We start from the raw sequence: 19027 nt of genomic DNA on the forward strand, positions 1-19027 counted from the left end.
TAGTCTCCCCACACTTACTGATTCCCAGTCTCAGTCTCCCTTCACCAATTCCCAGTCTCAATTTACCTATCCCCCCGCCCCCGCCAGATTCCTCCCACAGCCCCAAGCTACTCCCTCCTTCCCCCAAAGGTCCAGTCCTTGCTCCCTTTGCATTCAGATAAGGCAGCTTCCTTCTCCACACTGCCTTGGGGGTCTCTGACAGTGTAAGAGTCACTGACAGCAAAGGCTGATTACCGTTTGGTGGGGCCCTGGGCCAAATCAAGTAGGGTGTCTCCCTCCCCGCCCCACCCTTCCCCTGTGCTCCTGCTGGGGAGCAGGGTTGGAGTGCAGGGGCTTCCCCCCGCTCTGCCCAGTGCTCTTGCCAGGAAGCAGGGTCAGAACATGGGGGCTTCCTCCGCTCCCCAGCAGGAGTGCTGGGAGGGCAAGGGAAACCCCCATGCTCTGTTCTCCAGCAGGAGTGCTGGGCAGGTAGGTGGAGTGGGGCAAGCCCCAGTGCCCCGGCTGTAGCGCCAGGTGGGCAGAGTAGGCCAGGGCGCAGGGGCGCCCATTTTTCTGGGGCTCCTGTTGGCCCAGTGGCTAATCCACCACTGACTGACAGCATAAGAGACTCTCCCTGCTCTCAGTTCAGGCGCCCGGACCCAACACGATTTGCAGCAGCCCAGAGTGGCAATCGCAGGGGAAATCCTGCTCAGTCCTGCGCAGATGGAATCTTCGGGGAAATTAGCTGCTCAAATGTACAGGCTTATCTACATGGCCCAGCAATGCGGACTATGGAGGCATGAGCTGCAATGCACACTGAAGTGTGGTGCTGTAACTGCCCTGTGTATTCCCCACTAGCATGAATTAAAAGACACCTAGTTTGTGTTAATGTAGTCCTTCCAAATTTCAAGTCTCTGCACCAAAACATGGGTAACTAGAACTTTTAGAAGAAAAGGTCACCAGAATGGGCAAAACAAATGTATTTTTCCCTAGCCTCATTCTCATAAATGGCTGAACCATTTTGGCTTAAATTTTCTAAAAAATTTGGAACCTGAGGCAGAAATATTCCATTCCAAGTGATTAAAGTTATAAAGAACAGAAAAATGGGTCTTATAATGGGAAGCGTCAGGCAATCTTAATAATAGGCGGTGGTACCAGCCATACCTTATAGCAACATGGGTCACGGAGATTGAAGCTCCTGACCATACCACTTTCAGGGCTGTGCCTGTCTTCTATACACCACACACACTTTCAGCACAGAATGCTTCATTATTTCTTTGTGCTGAGCCAGTCCCATGCCTTTGTCCTGACTGCAACAGGGGCAAATGAAAAGAGGTGACTGCACGCTTGGCTGCTATTCTTCAGAACAACTGCTATGCAGAGTGAAGTAGATGAGAATTTCTCCTACAGTGGCAAGTACTCTGCAGGTCTACATCAGAAACACTGCATATGGCCCCAAAACTTAATGTGTTTTCTCCATACTCTCCCAAATTCTAGTTGTCACGACGAAACAGAGTGCTAAAAGCTAAGAAGTCAACAGACGGAGACAAAGCGGGAGTACTTTCCCAGGCTACCAACCACCCTGGGATACCTTGTTTTATGACAGCTACATAAAAACAAGACCCAGGGTACAGAATGTACTCATTATCTTAGGCCTTAGGTCAAAAAGACCAGGACAAATTAAGAAAACAACTCGTCCCTCAAGGAAATAAGGAACATCATTCTTAGAACAAAAGCACGCTAGTAACAAACATCAGCTTCACTTTTAAAGAAACAAGCAGGAAGAGAAAAAACCTCAAAGCACTTTACAAACTTAAGTGTGATAAAGCCTTACATACCGCTTAGAAGTTAAGGATGATTACTCACTTTTTACCGATGAGAAAACTGAGGTACAGAGGAGTTAAGTGACTTACTTAAGGTCATGACAGAGCTGGAAATAGAACCCAAACCTCACTCCCAGACCAGTACTTCAACCGCTAAGCTATGCTATGAGGAAGGATTGTGAAATCTTTGTCAAATCTAATCTTTCAATAATAAAGCAGATGGTTGTCAGATTTGACAAAAACTTAAACGAAAAACAAGCAATAGTTTTACCAATTTAAAATCATACTAATGTATTACAGCAATAAAATGCAATTGTTCAGGCAACTGCATATAAAATACATCAAAATAATTCTTAATATTCTCTTGAAAGAAACCCAAGCTGTATTTGAGACAAAGCAATATACTGTATGCAAACTGGAAGGTCCTCTTGCTGGTTTAATTACATATTCTTTAAAGAGAAAAACAACATCAGAGCCAAGTTATATTTAGGTTTGGAAGGATTCAATTTTTATTGGTAAAATGTCACCATCCACACGCAAGCTGATGAAAAAAAGATTGCCATCAATAATAATTGAAATTTACAGATAGGCAAAGTATGAAAAATGCTGCTTGGGAACTGTCATTAAATAATTATTGTCTGGCCCCATAATTTCCTATAACTGCAAAAGTTTAAAATTGATAAAAATAAAAAAATGCCTCAACCCATAATTTCATGCAACTGAAAATTTAAAATTGATACAAATAAAGGCTTTAAAATAAACACATTATCCATCAAATGAAAATAAATAAAAATCAAGTTCTGCCAAGCCTACTTGTATTAATAAAAAATCAGTATTCAGTTGTGCAAATGTGCATCCTTGTTTTTCTGTCAACGTGAAATGCCATCAAAACAGAGAAAAAGACAATGATGTGACTCAGCCTGGCTTGCTGAAGCCAAGCAGGAAACCAAACAGCTTTATTGACTTAGGGTATGGCTACACTTACAAATCTGCAGCGCTGGTAGTTGCAGCGCTGGTCGTCCAGCTGTGCAGGGCCAGCGCTGGTGTGTGGCCACACTCACAGCTACCAGCGCTGCAGTGTGGCCACATTTGTAGCATTTGCAGCGCTGCTGGGAGTGATGAATTATGGGCAGCTATCCCAGCATTCAAGTGGCAGCAACGTGCTTTTCAAAAGAGGGGGGTGTGGGGCAGTGTGACAGGGACCGGGGGGGAGAGAGAGAGAGTGGATTTTTGGAACCGACACTGGGCAAAATCAGAATTTTCCCACCCCCTTACTGTTAACTGCAAACAACCTGCATCCAACATACTCTTTCCCCCCTCTGCCCCCTCCCCCCGTTTCACTCAAGCAAAGCAAACACTCAACCCCTGCAGGGGTTATCTCATTTCATTGTTGACAGTAGTTACAGATTAATGACAGCAAACAGGAGCTATGTTTGAAGCAGCTCCTGCGGAGCCCGGAGCTCCGAATTGACAACAAAACAAAGAGAGGCTGCATAACAAAACAAAGGGAATAATTTAGTTAAAAGCATTCTGGGATACTCCTTATACCCTGGAGGCCAATAACAGCGCTGGTGAGTGTCCACACTTGATGACCAGCGCTGCAGAACCAGCGCTGCAACCCTTATACCCCAAGCAGACCTGGGTGTACGGCCAGCGCTGCAGCCAGGGAGTTGCAGCGCTGGTTGTGCCCTGCAAGTGTGGACAGGGTGTAATTGCAGCGCTGGAAAGCCTCTACCAGCGCTGCAACTTGCAAGTGTAGCCAAGCCCTTAGTGTAAAGCACTGGGATATACAAAAATAGTCTTATAAAGGATAAACTTTTGCCCGAACATGTAAAAGAGAAGTGTATTTCTCTCCAAAGTTACCTACTTCAGTCTCTACAAGAAAGTCCTACAAAGCAAATTTCAAATTCAGGAGTGGCATCTGACCTAAGATGATACTAGTTAACTGTGAAAACAAGTATCTAGTTTTTCTCTGCCATTTACACAAAGCTCACTCATCTGGATTTTAGATTGTTGTGCTGGATTTTAAACACACTCAAGAGCTATCTTGGAGAAGCTTATAATTTTTCTGCCCTAATCTCCCAGCATGCTGACCTGCAACAACAGACACAGGTAAAGCAAGCTTAAATTTCACAAGTCAGCATAATGGCATGACTGATCAGCTCATCAAATAATTCCCATGTGAATCACATACTCTCCACAACTACTGATAATTAAAGTCTTACAAAGGCCCTCCCTGAAATTTCACAGATGAAGATAAAATCTGTATTAAATAACAGGGTTCATGCTCTCTCACATAAGAATCCTATAATGTTATCTATTTTAAAACTAAAAGCTTATTTTTATTTAAAATTTTCTTATTTAGCAAAATGATTGTTACCTACTACAACTTTAAACTATCAGCTCATTAAATACATTATTAACATGATCTTCAAAATAATACTACCCCCAGCCCAGCTTTATTAGTATTACACATACAAAAATCTGTATTAAAAAAAATTACTAAGTTTGCAAAGTTAAGAACTCATAAATTAGGAAATGCCAGAATTAAAGTAGCCTGTGCAATCTTAATTGGGCCCTCTTATGTGTGTGCATTACGGTAGTCTTCAATTACATGATCATGTACTATTTTTTCCACAGGTCCCCTACCTCATTTAGGAGAAGATATTCTGTATTTTGATTTCTCCTTGTTGTTCCCTGTGTAGTCCTTATTTACTGCATGGCATTCAGATCTGCTCTGAAGATAGAATTATTAATTTCCTCAAGGGGTTTTCTATAGAGCTTATCACTATTGCAGGAATGGCCAAACTTACTGGCCTTCCGAGCCACATGAGACAATCTTCAGAAGTTTGAGAGCCAGGGCATGCCTGCTAGCACTCAGGGCTTGAGCCCTCAGTGGGGCGATGGGGCTAGGGGTCGGGGAATCTCAGGGCTAGACCTGTGGGGCACACTTGCTGGAGCTCCGGGCTTCAGCCCCGCTCCAGCTGAAGCTCGGAGCCCCAGCACGTGCCTCCTGTATGGCTGAAGCCCTGAGATTCACACCCCGCCACAGGGCAGGTGTGCTAAAGATTCATATGTCCCTTCATGCTTCAACCATCATACCAGGGGACATTTTACATTGTTTTGTTTTTGAGTGCAGTTATAGAACAATTTTTTTTTAAATCTACATTTGTAAGTTGCACTTTCACTGCACAAAGATTGCACTACAGTACTTGTATGCGGTGAGTTGAAAAATACAATTCTTTTATCATTTTTATAGTGCAAATATTTATAATAAAAATATACACTTTGATTTCAGTTACAACACAGAATACAATATATATGGAAATGTAGAAAAACATCCAAAATATTTAATAAATTTCAATTGGTATTCTATTATTTAATAGTGCAATTAAAATGGTGATTATTTGCAATTCATTTTTTTAATTGTGATTAATTTTTTTGAGTTAATTGCATGAGTTAACTGTGATTAATCAGCAGCCCTAGATATTATAATTTATCTGACTATGCCAAATCCCCATCCCCACTTTTTTGGGGCTACTTTACCCAACTGCCATAACCCCACACCAGGTTTTGCACATACCCAGAGCCTGACACACTTTTTAAACAATTTGAAATTTCTGAGTAAGTCTTCAGAAAGGACCCTAGATCACTACAAGTCTGCAGAAGCTTCAGACTGTTAACAGTAGTGTTTAGTGTCCAAATAGCAATCATATTGGATTGTTCTTGTTTTCTTACACTTTCAGCTGCTGAACTGGGCTTGTTTAGATGAAGAAATACCACTTACCCAGGTCTCAATTATTCCACTCTATTTAATAATCACATGTGCACACTGGAACCTTCACCTCTGTACTTAAAGCTCTAATGGCCTGAAAACACCAATGTTTACCCGGGACTGTACAGATACTCTAGTAAAAATAAGAACAGATTGGTTTAGCTAAACATACCATACAATTTAATTCAGAAAACATGTCTAAAGTACCACAATGGAAATAAAATGAGCTGAATAAAGCCAATGGATCCAGCACTGAGTATTTTGAGTGTTGAGCAGTTCTTGTTGCTCTTTCAATTGCCACTATGCTACTATTCATTGAACATGATAGATCAGAAAGCAAAAGAATAGGAACTGATTTTCCATAGCAGGAAGAGAAACAAGAATTACCAGTTCTACCAGGTCTGTGATTTAAGGCTGTGGGTAGACTAGAATTGAAGATGTGATGTTAGCATGTGTTAGCTAATGTGTAAGACATTTTAAAAGTCTGGAGCAGACAAGGCACAATGCCTTTAACATACCACCTTGACCAGTTTAGCATGTGTTAAAGGCAGCATGCCTTGTCTACACTAGACTTTTAAAACATTTTAGCTAACATGCTAATATCACTCCTTAAATAGTCTAGGCAAGGGATTAATAGATATTGTCAGCTAAACAGGTGTGAGCCCTATTAGCACTAGGAGGAGACACCATCAAAGAAAAGCCTAACTCAGGGGTAGGCAACCTATGGCACGGGTGCCGAAGGCGGCACGCGAGCTGATTTTCAGCGGCACTCACACTGCCTGGGTCCTGGCCGCTGCTCTGGGGGGCTCTGAATTTTATTTAATTTTAAATGAAGCTTCTTAAACATTTTAAAAACCTTATTTACTTTACATACAACAATAGTTTAGTTATATATTATAGACTTATAGAAAGAGACCTTCTGAAAACATTAAAATGTATTACCGGCACGTGAAACCTTAAATTAGAGTGAACGAATGAAGACTCGGCACATCACTTCTGAAAGGTTGCCGACCCCTGCCCTAAATGCTAAGTAATGTTACTGTGACAATGGACAGCATATTTCCTTCTAATCCAGCAGGAGTCTGAATGGAGCAGGGATACTGTGCTTCTATCTAAAGGTAGCATCTTTTTAGGTGGGATGTAGAAAAAGTTGTTAAATATTTTCACAAGAGTAGGGATATTAGCTCTGTTAAATACTCCAATTTAGATACAAGTCTTCCAACCTAAAAATTCTCTCAAGTAGTTTCAACTGGATAGTTTATTCTTTACTTTCACTCTCTAGAAAGCACTGCTAACAGACCTGAAAGGATGCCATGCTTCTCCAGAGAAGAGGCTTAATTTCATGTATTTACAATCTGGAAAGTGCTCTGGGTCCATTTTATGAAAGCTGCTATATAATCCTTCATTTGAGACACCGGTGTAAACAATCTAGCTTTGTTTGATCCAGTTCTCCATATAAAAAAAATAAGAACTAACAGAGGCACTACAGTCCACAACAGCAAATACCTTCTGATACAAACCTAACATTTCCAGCAAAAGGTAGTTCTCCCCCAGGTTTGATATTATGAGTAGACTAGTTTCTACAGCTTCCTATTCAATTGCTGCCATATATAGACTGACAAAGGGCTGCATTATTACAACACAAACTGTCATTTGCATTGGCAAATCTAAAACAAAAAAGCTGAAAGCAGCTTTGCTCTGATTCCTCTATGGGGTGATAAATGACACAGAGAAGATCAACTTGAAAGTTATTAATGAAATTGTAAGATATATTGCACTGGATGACAATGCAATATAAATGAATCGCAGCATCTTCTAATGAACATTTCATGACCTCCATATGATTAAAATGGAATTAGCGGTTGTGGGGATGAACTCCATTCAATAATGGCACCAGAAGGGAAAGGAAGACTGTAATTAAGCTTATGACCTAGAAAGACTGGTTATTCTTCCTATATACTGCATAACAGTTCTTCCGATAGATAAGGGCTTTTGATGAGTGGGAAAGCAAATTGTGCCCTAACTCTTACTGCGGGTAGAAAGCCTTGTGTATTATCATACTGTTATTGGGTCTAATCCAATGCCCATTAAGTAAATTAAAAGACTCCCACTGACTTCAACAGTATTGGATCAGACCCATTATGAGAAAAAACTTTAGGGAAGTGAAGTCTTGCAGCACAAAATGGGGACCTTTTCAACAAATTCTAGTTTAACAATGTAATCCTGAATTTGGCTGCATGGCCAGAAGCACCTGCAGTGCTTCCAACACAGAACAGCATTGCAATCTTACATCATCAAGTTTCTTCCACAAACCCAAAGGAAGATGGTACTCTCATTTTCTGTCCTAAAAAAAATCTACTGTGACATACTGCACCTCAAAATGGCACCCTATAAACCCCATATTCATCATTCATATATGGTTGTGATATTTCATACACAACATGCCATGTAAGATATCAAATTAAAAGATCATGATATTCTGAAACTCATTGTTATGTCAAAATACACGTATTGTTACTATGTATCCAGTTATGAGATTTTGCTGTATGGTTGTTACTGAAATATGTTGCAAGTTTGCTAGTGACATACAAAGAAGGCAAACCACTCCCAGAAGGGTGCTCAACAACCATTAATCAGCAGGGGAGGTGTCATCAAGGGATTTACAATTCAATGAGGGCTGCAGAAGCACCACATAATGGAGATTGCTCAACTCTATGACTCTGGGCTTGTCTACACTGGCAATTTACAATGCTGCAACTTTCTCGTTCAGGGGTGTGAACCCCTCCCGTGGAGCAAGTTGCAGCGCTGTAAAGTGCCAGTGTAAACAGTGTCCCAGCACTGGGAGCTATGCCCCTTGTTGAGGTGGGGTTTTTTTTAAGAGTGGTGAGTCATCTGAGGAGATTGGTCCAGGCTTAAGGAGAAGCCTGTGCATTACAAACTGTAACATCCAGTGCGGTGAGAAAATTGCTGATCTAAATAAAGCCTAGTATAATATGGTTTAAGATTTAGATTGCGCATTTATCTTTTTTTTCCTTTGGTAACTTTCTCTGGTCTTTTATGCCTATCACTTATAATCACTTAAAATCTACCTTTCCGTAGTTAATAAACCTGTTTTACATTTTACCTAAAACAGTGTGGTTTGGTTGAAGTGCTTGGGAAATCAGGTACAAAAGCTGGTGCATGTTCTCTCCACATTGAGGGAGGGGCAGACTGGGTAATAAACTTACACTAGTTAGGCTTCTGACCAGGGCAAGATGGTATAGTCTGGGGATGCAAGGCTGGGGGGAATTGGCTGGTGCCTTTCTCTGTGTGATTCATGAGTGGCTTTGGGAGCATTCATGCAATTGAGCTGGGTGTGGGGCTGTTGTCCTGAGTGATAGCAGCACCTGGTGGGGTTTGCTGCTTGTCACTAGCAAAGCACTGTAAGAGACAGCCCAGGCTGGAGGCATAAGGGTGCACAGCAGTACCCCAGTTCCAAGAGCACCCTGGGGATCCCATCACCGTGTTAAGTGAAGGGGTAAATAATACTTCTCTATTCACTTTCTCCACACCATTCATGATTTTATAGACCTCTATCACATCCATCCCTCAGTCATCTCTTTTCTAAGATGCATGCAGAGTTGGGATCAGTTTTTCCTATGTGCATTACTTTTTATTTATCAACATTGAATTTAAATTTGCCATTTTGTCATGCAGCTTTGTGAAATCCCTCTATTAGTCTTCACAGTCATCTTTCTTTTCAGGACTTTACTATCCTGAATCATTTTGTATCATCTACAAATGTTGCCACCTCATTGTTTACCCCTTTTTCCGGATTGTTTATGAATATGTTGAACAGCACAAGTTCCAGTACAGATCCTTGAGGGACCCCACTATTTATCTCTCTTCACTCTGACAGCTGACCATTTATTCCTAGCCTTTATTTCCAATATTTTAACCAGTTATTGATCCCTGAGAGAACCAGCCCTATTATCCTATAACAGTTTACTTTGCTTAAGAGCCTTTGGTGAGGGACCTTTTTAAAGGCTTTCTGAAAATCCAAGTACAATATAATGACTGGATCACCTATGTAATGACCTGAGAGAGAGAAGGTGGGTGGGTGAAGTTGATCTAGTAAAAGATATTACCTCACCCACCTTGTCTCTCTAATATCCTGGGACCAACATTGCAAACAAAAGATATATGTAGCATTTATAAATACAAAAGTTTATCACTAATCCCAGTGTCTGCCACATCCCAATACAATAGTCTTTTGAAATTTTCAGGCTTCCAAGGTCTCAAATCTGTCACGCATAGTATATCATTAATTATGATTAATACGAAATGTTAATACCTACTGTGCAGGGATGTTGTAAGACTTAATTAAGCCTTGCAAAGTGTTCATGAAAACATACAAGCCCAGACATCAAATGTACTCATCCATCCTTGCTATGATGATATTTTACTTTCCCATCAAAAAGTGACTTGCACCTGGCAACTAGACAAGTAGAATTTTTCCTATATGACTTACACAGTTTTACAAAATGTAGATCGTGCCAAACCAACCTGATCTCCTTCTTTGAGAAGGTAACAGATTTTTTAACAAAGGAAACTCAGTGGATCTGATTTACCTCGATTTCAGTAAGGCATTTGATACGGTTCCACATGAGGAATTATTAGTTAAATTGGAAAAGATGGGGATCAATATGAAAATTGAAAGGTGGATAAGGAACTGGTTAAAGGGGAGACTACAACGGGTCATACTGAAAGGTGAACGGTCAGGCTGAAAGGAGGTCAGGGATCAGTTTTGGGACCAATCTTATTTAATCTTTTTATTACTGACCTTGGCACAAAAAGTGGGAATGTGCTAATAAAGTTTGCGGATGACACAAAGCTGGGAGGTATTGCTAACACAGAGAAGGACCGGGATATCATACAGGAAGATGTGGATGACCTTGTAAACTGGAGTAATAGTAATAGGATGAAATTTAATAGTGAAAAGTGCAAGGTCATGCATTTAGGGATTGATAACAAGAATTTTAGTTATAAATTGGGGACACATCAGTTGGAAGTAACAGAGGAGGAGAAGGACCTTGGAGTATTGGTTGATCATAGGATGACTATGAGCCGCCAATGTGATATGGCCGTTAAAAAAGCTAATGCGATTTTAGGATGCATCAGGCGAGGTATTTCCAGCAAAGATAAAGAGGTGTTAGTACCATTATACAAGGCACTGGTGAGACCTCATCTGGAATACTGTGTGCAGTTCTGGTCTCCCATGTTTAAGAAGGATGAATTCAAATTGGAACAGGTTCAGAGAAGGGCTACTAGGATGATTTGAGGAATGGAAAACCTATCTTATGAAAGGAGACTCAAAGAGCTTGGCTTGTTTAGCCTAACCAAAAGAAGGCTGAGGGGGGATATGATTGCTCTTTATAAATATATCAGAGGGATAAATATTAGGGAGGGAGAGGAATTATTTAAGCTTAGTACCAATGTGGACACAAGAACAAATGGATATAAACTGGACACTAGGAAGTTTAGACTTGAAGGTTTCTAACCATTAGAGGAGTGAAGTTCTGGAACAGCCTTCCAAGGGAGTAGTAGGGGCAAAAGACATATCTGGCTTTAAGACTAAGCTTGATACGTTTATGGAGGGGATGGTATGATGGGAAAGCCTAATTTTGGTAAATTAATTTGGCAATTGATCTTTGATTATCAGCAGGTAAGTATGCCCAGTGGTCTGTGATGGGATGTTAGATGGGGTGGGATCTGAGTTACTACAGAGAATTCTTTCCTGGGTGCTGGCTGGTGAGTCTTGCCCACATGCTCAGGGTTTAACTGATCGCCATATTTGGGGTTGGGAAGGAATTTTCCTCCAGGGCAGATTGGTAGAGGCCCTGGAGCTTTTTTGCCTTCCTCTGCAGCATGGGGCACAAGTCACTTGCTGGAGGATTCTCTGCAGCTTGAGGTCTTCAAACCACAATTTGAGGACTTCAATAACTCAGACATAGGTTAGGGGTTTGTTACAGGAGTGGGTGGGTGAGATTCTGTGGCCTGCATTGTGCAGGAGGTCAGACTAGATGATCATAATGGTCCCTTCTGACCTTAAAGTCTATGAGTCTAATTAATAAACGTGCTTTCATTGCCTGAATGAAGACTGCTGTAAAAACTCAAATTATTTGTAAAAATGTGCCATATTCTAAGTATATATGTAAGACTTGCTATCAGGTGCTTGTACCTTACATGAAGGTGCAGTGGAATTACTATGTCATATCAGTAGCTATATTCATTTGTGCCAATGAAGACATAAAGGGGATTGGAAACTCTGTCAGGGGCACGGAAACTAAGGCCTGGTACAGAGAAATTCTGGAAGAAAAAAACTGAACCCCAGCCACGTTTGGACTGAAAGTTTTGGCTGCAGAACATGTCTGATTTTTGTCTGAGATTCAATAAAACAAACCCTCTGGAAGGGAGTAGACATGGATTATACAGAGCCTTAAATAAAACTGTAACAAATATTTACACTGAACACACTGGCAATACTCTACAAAAACATCACCACAGAAGCCTACTGTACAGAAGAGAAAATATAACCTGGGTTTGTCCTACAGGCTGCAGACTCACAAAACAGTCCCACGCAAGGCTGAAGTGAAACATTAGCAGTCTACAGTTCTGAGGGGTGATAAAACACCTTTTTAATTCAGATTAAACTCATATACATTACCATATTTTTTCTAATATCAAGTTTGAAGTTAACAGCATTACTTACCACTGATATACTTTACATCTTCAAAGTGCTATACAAATATTGACTCCTCACAACACCTGTGCGAGTTAGGTAATTGTCTCCATTTTACAGGTTGGGTGTGGGTGGGAAGAGAGCCAACCAACCAAACAAAAAAAACGGATACTGAAAAGTTACATGACTTGACTAAAGCCACGCTCAGAATCAATGTCTGAGGCAGTGTTGGAACTTGAGTTTCTGACTCCCAGTCCCATGCCTTGCCCACTCTATCCTACCTGTGCAATTATGGTGATGACCAAAGAGAACCACAGTCCTATAATACTCTATGACTAGACCACAGATGAAGTGGAAAACTACAGCCTGAGAAACTACAGTGTTCATGCTTGCAGTGGTAGTTTCATGATTTAAAGAACAGAATTGTATTAAGACTGTGAAATCAGCTCTTACAAACAGATGTATTAACCAAAATATGTAAATTATTTTATTGCTGTAACTACAAATCTGATAGAATATGGTGTGTTGTGCAACTAAAATGAGAAATTGGTTTCAGAGTAGCAGCCGTGTTGAGACTAACAAATTTATTTCAGCATGAGCTGAGCTAAAGCATCCGAAGAAGTGAGCTTTAGCTCAAAAATGAGAAAGTAGCTAATACTGAACAATTAAGATACATCATATATTCTAAGTTGCAGAACTATGAACTGTGTTCCTGCTAAGTTTACTGTGGAAAACTACTAGTAACTAAACTGTTGCAATCTGTTTTTGTACATGTAGTTCTGTTCTTATTTTCTGACAGATTCTGTACGTACAAAGATGTATGTTCTGGTGAAGCTTGTAAAATATACACCATCTGCCAGTTACTGTACTGCAGCTGTACTGGGTCACGTTGGTACAGACACCTCTGTGTCTTGCAAAACATGTATGAAGCCACATAAGAGAAAAGAGGAAAGGACTGTGCTAATACAGAGTATTTTTTGATTTTCCATCTGTTGTAAAAAGGCAGGCTATATACCAAAATTCTGTAATCATTTTGGGACAGGCTGGATGCTGCAGGACTGTTTCCCAGAGATTGGTAACATATTACCTCTCTGCATTGTGCTGATTTATCTTTGATTAATAAACTGATTGATAAAATATCAGATAACTCAGATTCAATAAAAGAATATAACTCATTGGTATCATGTCTTGTCTACATCCAAAAGCTGTACCACTGTAAACTATACCAATATAGTTAAAGCAGGTGGCATGATCCCTCAGCATGGACAGTTATATTGGTATAAACACATTTAAATTAGTACAGCTTATTCCCATATGGAAAGGAGAATAAGCTATTTTGGTAAAAGGCACATTTATACCTACCTAAATACCGCCAGACTAGGGATTGTACCAATATAATTATCAGTTACAAACAAACAAAAAATAAAACAGAATTACACCCCTGGCAGTTATGATACAAAAACTGTGTGTAAACCAGACCTGTATGATATGTTTGACTATACTGCAGACATGGGCAGCAGGTGGAGCCTAGCCCCCAGCTCTGCCCCTTTCACCCACACACTCCCCATAACTGTAGCCCCGGGACTCCCAGCTTTCCCCCCCACCGTGGCCAGAGCCACAAGTCCCCCATCCACCCAGAGAGCTCCCCCCCTCCCTTGGCTGCAGGAAGCCCAGGCCAACCGAAGTCCTGAGCAACTCCCACTTGGCTGGAGTAGCCCTGGGCTGGCTGAAGCTCTGAGCCCCCCACCCTGCTGGAGGAGCCCCGGGCTGGCCGAAGCCCTGAGTCTTCCCCTCCTCTCCACATCCAGAGGAGCCCTGGGACAGCCGCAGCCACACCTCCCCTCCCCAGACCCAACCCGCCCAGGGGAAAAGTGTCTGTTAGAAGACGCTTTTGATGTGCCCCATGCAGGTTCCAGAGCGGCCGAGGAGGTGGTATATGCCTCCTCCTCCTCCACCCAGGAACCTGCATGGGGCATAATAAAGCAAAGCTTCGCTGCCAAATCCCGCAACTGGGGGTCCAGCGGCCGCGTTGGTGGAGGCAGAGCCTCTCCTAGCCTATTATACCTATCGCCCATGACTGTAGATGTGTCTGAAATCTGAACTAAAATCATTTTTTTAACGTTAAATTCTTTGGGTTCTTTAAAGTAAAGGACTAAAAGCACTAGCTAAAACCAAGCACAGGATGGGTATACAGTGTGCCTCATTTCTGACCTGCGAATCCCCTGCTATTCCATTTCTAGGCTATTTTCCTGAAGAGACTGCAAATCTTATCCCATTCTGAGTTGTTTCTGTGATATAGGATAATTTCCACATTACTATGAACTATGGTGAGACCACCAAATTCGTCCTCTTATATGACAAGCTAGGATTTGAATCCAAGACTCAATTCAAGAGTTATATTAACCATCTAGGCTCGCAGTCAAGAACTCCACCCAGCTGTCCATTCCTAACCCTCATCCCACAAATTGTATTTCATTTCCTCCAACAACTCTGTAAAGCATTTTCAGAACATTCTTGAGAAGAAGCCAAATAAACCCTATGATCAAGCAGTCTTTGAGTTACTATGTGAATTGAGAGCACTATAAAGCCAGATTTCAGGATTAAACATTTTAAGAAGTGCATTAAGCTAAGTATGTGTGTTTCCTTGAGCCCCTTTACTGTCATTCAACAGCATTCCATCCCCAGTGTTCCTTTCTGCTGACACTGGTTACATGTTGCCAGCTTTTATGGAATGAGAAAAAAGGGTACACAATAGATTATTTTGAGGCAGTGATATCTTAAATATTGATCTATTCAGCCTATCAAGTATTTTTATTTGGCAGACTACCATTAAACTTTTGCTAAGAGCAATACAAATAATATATAACAAAAATTAGAGTTGTATTAGTGTAGTGCTTACAAGCCCCAACTGATATCAGAGTCCCAATGTGCCAGATGCAGCGCGCGCGCACACACACACACACACACGGATTTTACACACAAAAGTTGTACTGGTTTAAACTACACTGGTACAGTATAACCCTTCTAGTGTGGACCCAATTATTTCAGTATAAAGGTACTTTACAACAGTTTAGCTATTCCCATACAGGAAGGGGAATAAGTTACAATGATAGAAGGCACCTTTATACCAAGAAAAGGGTCCACATTAGGGGACATACTATTTTAACCATTTGTTTAAAAAACATAATATTGTATCCCTAATTGAAAGTTATACTAGCACAAAAACTGTGTGCAGAGCAAGCCAAGTTCAAAAATCTTATAATCTAAATAGACAAGTCAAAGTGTGGGAGAAAGGAAGTTTTATTATTCCCATTTTAGAGATGGTGAACTGTGGCAAAGATTAAGTTACTTTTTCAGGCAACACGGGAAACCTTTGGCAAAACTGGAAACTGAACCCAGATCCACACTAAGTTGTCATACTTTTGGACCCAAATATCTGAAATGTGTGTTTTTTCCAGTATACTATTTCTCTCATGTTGCCCAAAACACTTGGAAGGCATTCCTTCTAAACATCTGCAAAACTACCTCACTATCCACCTTCAAATCCCTCCTCAGAATCCCTCCCTTTTGCTGTGATGCTTACAGAAAACATGATAATGGTTAGGCTGCTAGTGTGCACAGACCACTGCCTACCATGCTGACCAATAATGTCTCATTGTTTACTTGTACTCCCCCATCTGTCTATATCCATCTGTCGTCTCTTGTCTCATACTTGGACTGTAAGCCACCTGGAGCAGAAACTGTCTTTTTGTTATGTGTCTGTACAGCACCTAGCACAATGAGGTCCTGGTCTATAACTCTGGCCCCTAAGCATTACAACTACTAAATAATACTGATTTATATATTATTACTACACTAGAAGTCAATATAAACATTAGAAAAGTTGAACTGCATCATGCAATAAAGGCTGTATCCACACCTGTATGATTATTAAGATCCCATAACATTTTTGTAAGAGTAGAGATTGACCCCCAACGCTCTAATAATTTCTCCTCCTTGTTTTTCTACATCATACAACATGACACCTGACTGCCACCTTCAAGCTTATTGGCAGATGCATTTTAGTGACGCTGAACATGTATTGTTTGAAGTGGATCGAGAGCGTTTGGGATAAAAGGTGCTACATATGATTAATCATTATCTGCACTCTATGTGTGCAGGTCCACTCTGTTCCACTGCAACAATGGAATTTGTCAATCTCAAAAAAAAAAAAAAGGTTTATCTGTGCAGGAGGAAGAGCTTTCTAAGCAAATTACCCAGGACTGTGGAACTCCTCAGAATGACCACAAACCTCAGTGTTTCCAGAACAAGATGTTCTTTGACCTAATGCACATTCCCACTGTGTTCTGTTACCCCTTTCATTGCATTTTGCTTTAATGGATAACAAACACTTTGGAACAGGGTCTACCTTTTCACTTACATAGAAACCATGCACAGCTGTAACAACAAATTACTATTAGTTGCTGGTATTGTGTAGGGCATACTAGGTACTTTCCAAACACACCATATACAATATGAAGAGCATGATGGCAGTTTTGTTTAAGAGTGATTTATTTCTACTTCAAGGCAATAAAGGGGAAGTGGATGAAAAAGACGGGACAGTAACATGTAGCACCACAGTCCTCCCCATTGGTGTTATAGGAGCAGCACAGAATATCATGTGTGTTTCACAGCATACAACCATTTGGGAGTACGTGGGGTGCAGAGAGCTTGGTATCCGTTACTGGGAGGTGCGATGCTCACCCTAGGAGAGGAAAGCAGGTGCAAAAGCTAGGTACCCGCCCAAAAATCCCTGAGGGCACTGGGCTGGGGTAATGGGAGATGCTGGCGCACACAGAGCCCCTGTCACTGTGAGGGGGTGCTGGGATGCAGGTCTCTGCCACACCCCTGCCCTGGAGACACCACGGGCAGCAGCAGCAGCAGCCTCGAGGAGGTGGTGGTGGTCCCCGGTGTGAACGCCTCTCCAGGGAGGGCGCTGGGTGGGGGAGGGTCCCTGGCGCTGCCCGGGGCGCTGGGGGGGGGGAGAAGAGGGTCCCTGGGGGGAACCCCTGGCACTGCCCCTGCCCCCGGGGGCCGCACTCTAACCCCCCGCCCGGAAGTCTCTCCCCACGTCACCCCACTCTGGGAAATGGGGGCGGGGACCCCCCCACGCGCGACCCCAGCACTGACCCCGGGTTTCCGCTTGCCTGCAGGGCGGCTCGGCTCCGCCTCGGCCTCACGCGCACGCTGCCTCGCGCCCCATTCCGCCTCCGCCGCCCGTTTACAAGGACGGGTACGGATTCGTGAATACAGCGAGCCTACCAACGCGCACGCGCCGCCGCCAGCTTTCCCTCCGTCTGCCCCCGGCAGCGGTAGGAGGAAAGTGCGCATGCGCGTAGCAAAGGCCGCCGTAAGAGGCAGGATGGAGCTGCGCAGGCGCCTCGCAAACCCGGGGGGGCGCGGATGCGTATTGTCGGTGAGTACGCGACGGAGAGACGACAGTGAGCCTGCGCACTGCTGGAGGCAGTTATGTCTCCTCCCAGTGGGTGGTACATGCCCGCGTGGGGCACGCTGGGAATTGTAGTTCCATCCCTTGAAGTAGAGGCCGGGGCGGGAGGCGGTTGGCTGTCGGAGGGTGGAACGCCTCGCGCTCTGCCCGCGTCCAGCCCCCGGCCGCCCCGCCGGGCTTTTCTCTGGACACGGTGCCCAGGCGGGCCGGTGCGGGGCCAGCTGCGCACAGCGGGCGGGGTGGGTGGCTAGGAGCGAGTCCCAGCCCCGCTTTCTGTTCGGAGCGTGGCTGCTCCCCGCGCGCTGACCCCGAGTGCCCGGGAGTGGGGGGGGCGCGATCCAAATCCGGGGCCAGGGGGGGCCCAGGGGCGCAGCCCCCGCGATATAGTAACTTGTCTGAAAGGCGACGCGTTTGTGCGCAAAGGCAGCGATGAAAGCGGGGTCCCTGCACCGGCCCCGCAGCCCCAGCCCCCGGCCGGGGGTTCGGGGTTCGCTAAAACCTGATCTGCTTCTCCAGGCTCGGCGCGCGCCGGGCGGGCCCGAGGCCAAACGGCTCCGCCGCTCAGCGCGTGCGGGGGGCGGGAGAGGCGCTAACTCGCTGCACAACTACCCGTAGGGCTGCCCCGGGCTTGTGTCGCGGTCACCGCATCTGAGCCCCCGGCGCCGTGCGGCCCGGGCCGCAAACTGGCACAACACAAGGGGGCGCCTGCCTTGCTGCTGCTGCCAGAGGGGCGCATTTATTTCGGGACAGGCGGCGGGACTGCCGCGGGATGGTCAGAGGGCCCTGAAACTTGGTTTGAAAAGAAAATGCTCGCTGGGAGAGGAGGGCTGATGTGATGAGGAGGGAAGGGGTGCGACACTAGTGAGGAGACAGGAGCACCAGGCTGTCATCCGTCCTCTCATTCCCCTCCCATCTACAGCGGTGTGATCCCCTCTTCCTTACCCCCATCATGAGAGCCAGGTTCTAGAGGGGCTTTGTCTTTCTGGCTGCAGCTGAGCCCCTCTCCCTACTCGCCACCCCCCCCCATGTGATCTGGGGTCTATATGAAGGATTCTGGGTGGTCTGCTACAAGGATCGGGTAGCTTTGGGAGTGGGTCTTGCAGCCTTTTTCAAAGAGGGAGGGGGTATCACTGGTGGAGAATTGGAGAGGTAGGAGAGTCTCCACGAAGTGATCCTCTTGTAGATTTTTCTCTACCAGAGGGCCCTGTCTTGCATCTGAGTGCAGGATGGTATGAACTGGC

At 43.7% G+C, this 19027-nt stretch overlaps 1 protein-coding gene and 1 long non-coding RNA gene across 3 annotated transcripts in view; one reads left to right on the plus strand and one right to left on the minus strand.

The window, feature by feature from the left end:
* Positions 1–17628, minus strand: part of RALBP1 (ralA binding protein 1) — a 53640-nt gene extending 36012 nt beyond the window's left edge. The window contains exon 1 of one of the 2 annotated variants that reach the window (XM_039522800.1): positions 17468–17628. The gene's annotated coding sequence lies outside the window, so the exon portion shown is untranslated. The remainder of the gene's footprint in view (positions 1–17467) is intronic. The other variant, XM_039522801.1, reaches the window with a different exon arrangement.
* The window catches only part of LOC120397187, a 59384-nt gene continuing 57935 nt past the window's right edge, over positions 17579–19027 (plus strand). The window contains exon 1 of the long non-coding RNA XR_005593704.1: positions 17579–17753. This is a non-coding gene — a long non-coding RNA (uncharacterized LOC120397187). The remainder of the gene's footprint in view (positions 17754–19027) is intronic.

The sequence above is a fragment of the Mauremys reevesii genome, linkage group 2 (assembly GCF_016161935.1).
Source record: "Mauremys reevesii isolate NIE-2019 linkage group 2, ASM1616193v1, whole genome shotgun sequence".
Lineage (NCBI taxonomy): Eukaryota > Metazoa > Chordata > Testudines > Geoemydidae > Mauremys > Mauremys reevesii.